Here is an 11,095-nt window from a genome sequence, read left to right on the forward strand (position 1 = left end):
ATGCTGCGAAACCAGAGAAAACTTTTTTGTGCAGTGAAATAAAAGAAAGGCGCAATTTATGTTATCTATGTTCCTCAAGTCGGTACGATTACGACAATATGTAACTTGTATAACTTTTATTTTATTTGATGGCTTGTAAAAATGTAAAACCTTTTTAAAAAAATAACCTAAATGTGTTTAAAATTGCTCTATTCCCATCCTTATGATAGTTTTTTGTGAGGTGTCATTTTTTTGCGCCACGATTTGTTCTTTCTTTCGATACCTTTTCTGCGTAAATGCGACTTTTTGATCACTTTTTATTAATTTTTTTCTGGATTTGATGTAAACAAGAAAATGCTCAATATTGCACTTTTTGCGCTTACACCGTTTACCGTGCAAGATCAGGAATGGGATCATTTAAAAGTGATTACTAAATACGGTAATTTATTTATTTTTATTTTTAAAATGGGAAAAGGGGGGTAATTTAAACTTTTATTAGAGGAGGGGATTTTTTTTATTAATAAAAAAACTTTATTTTTATTTTACATACAATAATTAGAAGTCCCCCTGGGGGAGTTCTGATACAACTACACCGATCTCTCATAGAGATGAGTGTTGTATACATAATACAGCACTGATCCATCAGTGCTGGCTCAGTAGAAGGGATCTCCCCTCCTCGATCGCATCGCAGGGGGGAGACCCCCCCACTAGACACCAGGGACAGGGGGCCAAGGACTATTTAAATGCATCAGTCAGCTTTGAAAGCTGCATTCAGATAGTTAATTAGCCGGGAACAGCAATCGGTCGCATCGGCTAATACCCCCGGTCCCCGGCTGCACATAGTAACCAGAGACCGCACACTGCAGAGAGGGCTCGCACCGGGAGCCCTCTCTGTTTACCCTTAACGGCCGCAGGATGCGTCGATAAGAGGTTACAGCGAATGTACCTTAGGCTTTTTTTTTTTGTGTCACATTAGCTGATCAGTGCGGCTATCCTGGTGATGTGGTCCTTTTTTTTTGAGACCCTACCTGGTTCCTGCGCTTAGCACCGGTCCTTTGCCATGTAGCGGCCTAGCTCGGAGGAGTAACAGAGAACTTAGATTGTGTGGTTACTATTGACTGCCTCTGTCCATGTCCTCTGTGTGTTACATCTATTCTAATGTGTCTCCATGGCAGCATGCTATCCCCATGGCAATATATATTGATCACAGTTTGTGTCTCTATGGCAGCATGTTTCCATGGTAATGTTTTATTTGTTCATTTTTTTTATAGTAACATGTTAAAACCGTAATGGTGTTTGTCTATGGCAAAAGAGAATAAGCGTGGGCATGACTTATTTCTGACAATAGGTGTCTCTATTATAATGTGTGTTTATAGTAACATATCTGTCCATGGTCCTGTTTACTAAGGTGACGACTTTGTGGAAGGCTGACATAGAGAAAATGTCATCAGATTGGGATGATACTTTTAATATAAACTGACGTGAAAAGGCTGCATATTCAGTGTGTAGTATGGTAGAAAAAATGGTCAAAGGGCTTGTGTGTAGAATTTATTTTAAATTGTAATTTGTTTTAAATTACCTACAGAGGGATTACCTACATGGCAGATATGCTTTACTGGGGGGTTGCTACATGGGGGATGTTATCTACTGCGGCATACCTGTACAAGGAGACCTAACTACTCTATGGATGCACGAGAGGGACCTAACTACTACATGGATGCACAGAGGGGCTTATCTTCTATATGGCTGGATAGAGGGGACCAAAATGCTATATGGGGACACAGAGGGCACCTAACTGCTATGCACAGGGGGGCTTAACAACTTTGGTGGCCCAGAGGGGCCTCAATACTGTATGGGGGCACAGAAGGGGAACCTAATTACTAGATGGGCTGGAGCAAGGAACCTAAAATGTTTCTCTGGCAGATTATGCAGAAGAGTCATGGCTTGAGACAGAAATAAAAGAAAAGTGAGTCGTCACCTGGGATTCACTGTATATAAGTCACTGTCATCATTTCTAGAGTCTGCAGAGAATGTGTAGCACTGGTATCTACCAATATATAATCACTGCATAGATGGATACTGTCTGTGCACAGTATATGTTTTTAACAGGTATCAAATAGTAGCTTATATGAATATATATATATATATATATATATATATATATATATATCATGTCCGTTTACTGAGGGGCAATACAACAGAAGGCTTTCGTAAATGCAGGTGAGAGGTAGAAGAAACTGGAACAACAGATGTGAGGATAGAGGAGCATCTTGAGTGCCCTGTCCAATTTAACTTTGTACTCTAGTTGAGTGGAGAAGTAGAAAAAAAACTGGTGCTCACATATTTGACCGCCTAATGACCTAACAGTTTCGGGATACCCATCCTATAAGGGTAGTACGAGGCCCCAGGTCCCTGTGCTGGGAGAAGTAGTGTTGAATGTATCCCTGGCATGGACAAGGTGATCCTCAGAGGACGTCCATTCCTCCTGAGGGGTCTAGCACTGCATGCTAGCTGACATTACTGACTTGGAACACTCTCTCACACACTGTCTCCCTCTCTTTCCAACTCCTGACTAGAAGAAGACTCTCCCACCAGGAACTACCCTCCTTTGCGTGCAACAGAGAAAACAAAGGAGACAGTACAGAAAATGGGGAAACAGGCCTGCACCTGTGATTGGACATGAGAATAGCATGTGACATACACAGGTGTAGCTAGGATTCATGGGGCCCCATAGCAAAAAACTGTACGGGGCTCTCCTCCCCTACGCACAAAGTACTGCATATATATAGGCTCGGTGATGTAGCAAAAAAACTAAAATCTCTTTTGACCAGAGGCAGAAGTAGCTACAAAAGTGACTGGCAGAGCAGAGAGACAATGGCTGCCTGCTCTGTCAGTCCACTGTATTTAACTTTAAGGGCCCTTATGGTTAAATAAATAGGTGCAGGAGCTTAACCCCTTATGTACTACACGTACATGCTGCAACACAAAAAAAGAGTTAAAAAGGACGACAATAAGATCTCTGCTTTACTGCTAGTGCACTGATAACCCCTGACCTATGCACGAGCTCTGGAGGTCAGGGGTTATCAGAGGAGTTAAGCAAAGATCTCCTTGTCCTCGGCATATTAACCCTTTTTTATGTTGCAGCATGTAAGTGAACGCTGGGTCACTTACACACTGCAGTATATAAGGGGTTAAGCAGAAGGACACAGGAGACTTATCTTCCCTGTGCATCTCCAGGCCCCCCTCCTGCATGGGCCCCATAGCAACTGCCTACCCTGCCTCTATGGTAGCTACGCCACTGGACATACAACAGTTAACACAGTGCATTCCTTCAGCTGTGCATTAGAGAATACAGAAAAAGCATAGCAGTGACACCTAGTGGGGAAAACACAAAATACACTCAGACTTTGTCCCACTTTGAGAACCTGGAACAAGTTACTTTTCCCAGGTGCAATAGAAAGCTTAGTGACACACCTGTGCTGGGACACTGCACCCTCACCTACTCTATATCTCTGATGGTTTCATGTACACATTTAGGCTCTTTCCAATTCAATGTACAATGCATTTGCAAAGAAAGCACTTACTGCCTCTTGTGTCACCCCCAGTTTGTAAGCTCTTGTGAGCAGGTCCCACATTCCTTTTGAATTTTTATTCATTTAAATTATTCAATTCTGTAATGTGTGTATGTAATGTAATCCCTGTATTGTGTGTAAAAAAACGCAGTGTAATCTGTTGGCACTATACAAATAAATATTATTATTAGTGATTACTATTTTAACATCTTTTGTTAGCGATGATTTTAAGAGTAATGGACCTGATTTACTAATGTGTATGTGCCACACTTTTGGGTAGTTGTTCACTGTTTTGTGGTGCATGTTTTTTTTTACCACATTTACTTTTCCCAAGCTCCATTTGGGCACCACAATTCTGCCATGTTAATTTTTTTTTACTTTTCAAAATACAGTTTGACATTCTAATGAGGTTTATGAAATGAATTTCCAGATTGTGGCATATAAAACTATCACAATACACCACTTTGAAAATGGTGTAAACAAGATTTAGACAAGCAGCATGTAATAAATCCTATATAGACCAATATTATATACCGTGGATACCTGTGTATCACAAAGAAATCCTACAAAAAAGGCACCACTTAGAAATATTCAAATTTAAACCACAAGTCCTTTATTAAACATATTTCAAAACAACATGAATAAAAACATATTTAAATATATAAACAAAAAAGCAGAGATGGGTACACCACAGATCCCACCTGGACAGAACAATTGTAAGGGAAGCACATGAGCATAAGAATAAATAAATAAAGTGCAAGTGCTGCAAACCTATCTACAGTCATGGCCAAAAGTTTTGAGAATGATACAAATATTAATTTTTACAGTCTACTGCTTCAGTTTTTAAAATGGCAATTTGCATATACTCCAGAATGTTATAAAGATTGATCAGCTAAACAGCAATTACTTGCAAAGTCAATATTTGCCTAGAAAGTGAACTTTATCCCCCAAAACACATTTCAACATCATTGCAGCCCTGCCTTAAAAGGACCAGCTAACATTGTTTCAGTGATTGCTCCATTAACACATGTGGGTGTTGATGAGGACAGGGCTGGAGATCAATCTGTGATGATTAAATAAGAATGACACCACTAGACACTTTAAAAGGAGGCTGGTGCTTGGCATCATTGTTTCTCTTTTGTTAACCATGGTTATCTCTAAAGAAACACGTGCAGTCATCATTGCACTGCACAAAAATGGCCTAACAGGGAAGAGTATCGCAACTAGAAAGATTGCACCTCAGTCAACAATCTATCGCATCATCAAGAACTTCAAGTAGAGGGGTTCCATTGTTGCCAAAAAGGCTCCAGGGCCCCCAAGAAAGACCAGCAAGCGCCAGGACCGTCTCTTAAAAGTGTTTTAGCTGCGTTATCGGGCTGCCAGCAGTGCAGAGCTTGCTCAGGAATGGCAGCAGGCAGGTGTGAGTGCATCTGCACGCACTGTGAGGTGGAGGCTCTTGGAGCAACGCCTGGTCTCAAGGAGGGCAGCAAAGAAGCCACTTCTCTCCAGAAAAAACATCAGGGACAGACTGATATTCTGCAAAAGGTACAGGGAGTGCACTGCTGAGGACTGGGGTAAAGTAATTTTCTCTGATGAATCCCCTTTCCAATTGTTTGGAAAACAGCTTATTCGGAGAAGATGAGGTGAGTGCTACCACCAGTCTTGTCTCATGCCAACTGTAAAGCATCCTGAAACCATTTATGTGTGGGGTTGCTTCTCAGCCAAGAGAATCGGCTCTCTCACAGTCTTGCCTAAAAACACAGCCATGAACAAAGAATGGTACCAGAATGTCCTCCGAGAGCAACTTCTCCCTATTGTCCAAGAGCAGTTTGGTGATCAACAATGCCTTTTGCAGCATGATGGAGCAACTTGCCATAAAGCAAAGGTGATAACTAAATGGCTCAGGGAACAAAACATAGAGATTTTGGGTCCATGGCCTGGAAACTCCCCAGATCTTAATCCCTTTGAGAACTTGTGGTCAATCATCAAGAGACGAGTGGATAAACAAAAACCAACAAATTCTGACAAAATGCAAGCATTGATTGTGCAAGAATGGACTGCTATCAGTCAGGATTTGGTCCAAAAGTTGATTGAGAGCATGCCAGGGAGAATTGCAGAAGGGTCAACACTGCAAATATTGACTTGCTGCATTAACTCATTCTAACTGTCAATATAAGCTTTTGTTACTCATAATATGATTGCAATTATATTTCTGTATGTGATAAAAACATCTGACAAACACACATAAAACCAGAGGGCAGCAGATCATGTGAAAATATAATATTTGTGTCATTCTCAAAACTTTTGGCCATGACTGTACTATAGTCTCCCTGACATGCAAATGCCACTCTTAAGTCTGTCACCATGTGGGGCAATCAGCTTCCAGAAATAAGTGCAAACAAAGCAAAGTGCCGAGTGCAACTAGGTATGTATACCTCAATGTCCGATGGTCCATGGGTGCCTCTGTTCCCCAACACACGTTTCGCGTACAAGAGCTTGATCACAGGGCTGTCAGAACAACCATACTTTTACATAGTGTGAACAAAGCCTTAAACTGCTTAGGAGCTCCTGACATCATAATTGATCATGATGCTGGAAGCTCCCTGGACCAGTCTGCAGAACACCGTCTATGCATGGACAGAATTCTACGTCAATGGAATGTTAGTGTCTGACTCCTGAGGAAGTTTGTTGCACAGCAGAATGTATGAAGTCCAGGGGCGGACACAAACTGAAGAGAGCCCCTGTGCAAAAAAAGTGTTTGGGCTCCCATAATCTATTCGTGTGTCCACTTTTCTGCCACACACATATATGTACGCCAGGGTATCCAGTACATGTGTCCTGGTTTCTCAGGAGGGCCTATAGCACAGATGCCAGGGCTCACTAAAGGACAGCACTGCAGTCAGTGCAGGCCCCAGTGTGTGATTGGGGTTCCTGTGGCCCACCAATAGAACTGATCATGGGGGGCACCCAAATAGAGAACCCATCAGAAGCGACATGCAGACCTGGTCCCATCCCATACTGATGGATCTGTGACCACAACTCCCTGAATAACAATAACTACAATTCTCAGAATGCCTTACACTTATGAAGCTCTCAGAGAATGCTGGGAGTTGTAGTTTCCCAGGGACAACCCCTTGAGTTGTCTACTCATTTGTACTTCAAATCCCAGCATATCCTGAGGGCTGCATTGTACACCTGGATGCTTTGTGGGAGATTAGAATATATAGCTCAGAGTGTGGAAGTGACCCCAGAACAGCATTAATAGGGGATAAAATACATGGGCCCTTAATCACTGCTGGGGCACAGGTGGGATACATGTACTGTATGTGGCTGCACAGGTGGGATACATGTACTGTATGTGACTGCACAGGTGGGATACATGTACTGTATGTGGCTGCACAGGTGGGATACATGTACTGTATGTGACTGCACAGGTGGGATACATGTACTGTATGTGGCTGCACAGGTGGGATACATGTACTGTATGTGACTGCACAGGTGGGATACATGTACTGTATGTAGCTGCACAGATGGGATACATGTGCTGTATGTGGCTGTCCAAGTGGGATACATGTACTGTATGTGGCTGCCCCGGTGGGATACATGTACTGTATGTGGCTGCGCAGGTGGGATACATGTACTGTATGTGGCTGCCCAGGTGGGATACATGTACTGTATGTGGCTGCACAGGTGGGATACATGTACTGTATGTGGCTGCCCAGGTGGGAGACATTTACTGTATGTGGCTGCCCAGGTGGGAGACATGTACTGTATGTGGCTGCACACGTGGGATACATGTACTGTATGTGGCTGCACAGGTGGGAGACATGTACTGTATGTGGCTGCCCAGGTGGGATACATGTACTGTATGTGGCTGCACAGGTGGGATACATGTACTGTATGTGGCTGCACAGGTGGGATACATGTACTGTATGCGGCTGCCCAGGTGGGAGACATGTACTGTATGTGGCTGCCCAGGTGGGAAACATGTACTGTATTTGGCTGCACAGGTGGGATACATGTACTGTATGTGACTGCACAGGTGGGATACATGTTCTGTGTGTGGCTTCACAGGTGGGATACATGCACTGTATGTGGCTGCCCCGGTGGGAAACAGATGGGTAGATGAAAGAAAAAAAACAACTATGCTGTAGGGGGGGGGGGGGGGCACAGTTATTGGCATAAACTTACAATCAAGCATCAGATGGTGGGGGGCTCTGTCTTACACAGTCCACCCTCTATCTTACAACTTCCAGCAGCCTTACAGAAACACTGACAATAATCACTCACTGTCAGAGCTGCTGCTGCTGCTCCTCTTCACAGCCCTGTCCCTGGCAGCCATAACCCTGCAGGTTCCCTCCATCCCGTCATCACATCCCGTTCCTGGCTGTCATAAGCCTCCAGGATCCCTCCAGCCCCTGTCACCACATGCTCTATCTCTTCTCCTCCTTACACAAGGTATGGCGAACAGTGGAGTACAGGAGGGTGGTGTGTGTGTCAGTAGAAGCAGCGTGCAGGAGGAGAGAGAAGAGCCAGTCCGAGCCGGGCACAGCATCCAGTGACTAAGTGGGCCTGCACTTCCCGGGTGCTGATACCGCCTGGGGGGCCCACTACAGACATGTGCCATGCTGAGCTGACAATTTAGAGTTTAAGCCTGGAGGGCCCCTCTATTGGCCTGGGCCCCTGTGCAGCTGAACAGGCTGCACAAGTAATATTTCTGCCACTGGTGGAGTCTTTACACTCCACTAGGTCTATATGGCCTCTTGGGTGATAATGAGGTTTTCTTATTCTTCATTTAGCATTAGAGATGAACAAACCTCGAGCATGCTCTAGTCCATCCGAGCCCGATCGTTCGGCATTTGATTAGCGGTAGCTGCTGAAGTTGGATAAAGCTCTAAGGTTGTCTGGAAAACATGGATACAGGCAATGACTATATCCATGTTTTCCACATAGCCTTAGGGCTTTATCCAACTTCAGCAGCCACCGCTAATCAAATGCCAAACGCTCGTGTTCGGGTGGACTTGAGCATGCTCGAGGTTCGCTCTTCTATATTTAGCATCCATTATGCTGTTTTCATTTGTGTGATACCTTTAATCTGAGTTATTTTTGATATCTTGTTCCACCCTAGGTTTTAGTCTTCAGCAGTTTTTTGGGGCAATTCACATGTTCTGTAATTACTGTCCGTGTGCTACAGACTGGAATCCAGAACTCCTGCCATCATTATGAATGATGATGCTGGAAGTTCCGAACTCCATTCTGTAGCATCCATTTGTTCCATGCCTATTCTGGAGCTGGACCACGTGCTTTTCTGATGTACACCAGGGACAAGGATAAATGTTCTGAGGATAATTACTGGTAATCAGCACATGTAATTGGGCCCTTAAAGCCCTATTTCACGGGTCGTTTAGAGGCGCAAACGAGCGCTCTCAGCGCTCGTTTGCTCCTCGTTCCCCGCTCGCTGCCACCGCTATTCAACGCGGCAGCAGCTTGCGGGTGAGTGTGGGAGGGACAGCGGGGAGCTGCAGAGGAGCTGCCCAGGTGATCACTGATCGTCCAGGCAGCCCATAGGATACAGCAGCGTCTGCTGCCGATGCTCCTATTCAGCGGAGCGACGGCAGCAGATTGCTGCTATATCAGTCGCTTGTTTTTCAACATGTTGAAAAACAAGCGACTGCAACGATCAGCCGACATGAACGATGTCTGCTGATCGTTGCACTCTATTCCACGGGACGATTATCGTCCGTAGCGGCCGATATCGGCCGAATACGGACGATAATCGTTCCGTGGAATGGGGCCTTTAGACAGTTAGCCAAACCTGCTGGTGTGGGGGCACCTTTTAATTGTTTGGCAAAGTAGGTTTATTTGCTGGGTTTATTCAGATGTGAACACAACTTTGGACATCCAGTAAAAACTAAGAGCCAGAACACAAAATGGAGAACCACAACTAACAAAAAGTCATCTTTTTATTTAATCTTTGACAGACATACATCAGATTTTTAAAGCACCTATTGTATTAACAAATAAATTCATGAACAGGTATTTACAAGTCATATGAATACATTACCGCATTATGACACTAGTAATCCAAAGTGCTTGTATAGCATGACTTTTGTTTAAATACCCCTGTGTTAACGCTGCATTGTAATGGAATGATGGCTTAGCCTTTTCTGCATTCAATTCACAAGTTCTACATGTTAAGGCTTCCCAAAAGCAGTCACAAATCTATAATGAAAAGCTATATTGTACTCTAGCACACAGCTATTGTTGTAGTTTATTGACCAGTTCAGTCTAATGGCTAATAATGTGTTCTGAAAAGTACTGGAGCTGTTTTATAAGAGATCAGCTATTTCATGACATGTTGAGTCTGAACTGCCATAGATCTCACAGCTGGGGGCGCTGTTGCATTAGTGTCTCTGAGCAGGACCTCATGTGATCACATAACAATCCATCTGAAACTGACACTGTATAAAGGTATCATACATGTGGAGATCTCCTCAATATGAACGCCTGATATTCTTGTAATGGGAATGCTGGTTAGAAAAATGAACAGTCATGAACTGATGTGTAAATCTTTAGAAAATGGAGGAATACATTTGTGAGAAATATTGTTTACATTGTCCTCTATGAATGTAAACTATATAATGAAAAAAACAAATAAATGAATAAAATAGGATCATGATGAAAAGGATAAAGTGGCATATTCACACCATCCTTAATTTTTGCAACTTTTTTGAGTTTTTACTTTTAGGCTAACATTACACAGAGTAAAATAAAAGCTAAATACAATCATAATATTGAGTGAAAATAAAACAATGTGTGAATAGTTGTTTAGAAAGCCGTATTTTGGGCAAAATCAGGTAGTGTTCATTATTTGGACAGCCATAATTAGTTACGGTCATTATCCTATACTGTGTGTGCACTGCCAGTCAATTTCCCATTGACTTTAATATAGTACATTATTATATTAAAAATATGGTCGTATTTTTACCTAAAAAAATCCAATGATAATGTTACATGTTTACATAGCTTTGCAAACCTTACATAAGGGAATAATATCACAATGTATTACATATACATTTTTATTACGGGTGATAGTTTTAGATGAAGTCTGTGCATAAGGAAGATATAGCTTTATTGAAGCAAACATTACCAGGACTATACTTTTCTAGAATTGTAAGTTAGAATTTTCTATATAGATTATTTGACTTTGGAGTGCTCAGCTAAAAGACACAGAACACAGTAACATCCCGACTAAACAAATAGCTGGTGATCTACCATCTATACCAACAAAGTCACAGCACATAATAATTTTACATATCCTTACTGTATTAACAACTCACTTCTCTATGCTATTTTTCACAGCAGCAAATACAAGATTGTCCGACCATACTTGGTATTCTGTACTCACCAGAAAACTTTTCAAGACTTTTCAGTAGTAACCACTGACTTAAAGGGGTTGTCCAGCAATTTTTTTTCTTTCAAATCAACTAGTGTCAGAAAGTTATATAGATTTGTAAATTACTTCTATTAAAAACCTCTCTTCC

This window comes from Dendropsophus ebraccatus, chromosome 2, assembly GCF_027789765.1.
Source record: "Dendropsophus ebraccatus isolate aDenEbr1 chromosome 2, aDenEbr1.pat, whole genome shotgun sequence".
In the NCBI taxonomy this organism is placed as follows: domain Eukaryota; kingdom Metazoa; phylum Chordata; class Amphibia; order Anura; family Hylidae; genus Dendropsophus; species Dendropsophus ebraccatus.